Here is a 798-nt window from a genome sequence, read left to right as displayed (position 1 = left end):
AATTCCCACGGGAAATACTGTGACAGTGTGAGAGCCATCACAGATAGCTTGTCCAAATCTGTTACTGATTTATGTGAAGTAGCCGGAATGGAGCATTACCTACAAGTTGTTACTGTGTCCTGTTGCTGTTTAAGTTCCTTACTGTGAAGTTGGTGAGACACTGGAACTTGCCGGCCGGAGAAGTTGTGGACGCCTTGTCCCTGGAGGACCAGGCTACATGACTGTTTGAGCAATCAGGTCTAGAGGGAAGCATCCTTGCCCATGGCAGGGAGAGTGGAACGAGATGATCTTTAAGGTCCTTTCCAACTCAAGCCATTCTATGATTATTTTAACCTTTCTATAGTCCCGAGGAACTTCCACTCTTGTTATCAGGTTTTCAGCTCTGCTCTTCGACGCCAGCGTTTGCAGCCACTCTGTGAGCTGGAAAGAACGAGGCATTGTAAGATCATGGAGCACTTAACTTGTCGTTCTGTTGAGCTTTTTTGAGGCTGGGCTCTATGACTCAGCCCCCGATCCGAACCGCACCGCCCCCCCAGCTCGCCTGCCGCGCTCCTGGTCTCGGCCTTCAGCAGCGCTGCCTGGCTCCTACCGCCGGTGCTTGATGCGCGCTGCCTAGCGGCGCCGCTCTGGCTGCTGGGTCGGGGCTCTGCGCCGCGGCGTGCCCCCGGTTCTGCCTCTGCCCGCACACCTTGGCGGTGGCTCTGGCTGCTTCTCGCGCCCCGAGGGGAGAGGAGTGGTCGGCTTTGCACGCTTCAGCTCATACGCGCTGCGCCGGGCCTCGCTCGGGCTGCCGCAGCC

Source organism: Indicator indicator, chromosome 31 (genome assembly GCF_027791375.1).
Source record: "Indicator indicator isolate 239-I01 chromosome 31, UM_Iind_1.1, whole genome shotgun sequence".
NCBI lineage: Eukaryota > Metazoa > Chordata > Aves > Piciformes > Indicatoridae > Indicator > Indicator indicator.
This window is presented reverse-complemented; position numbering follows the sequence as displayed.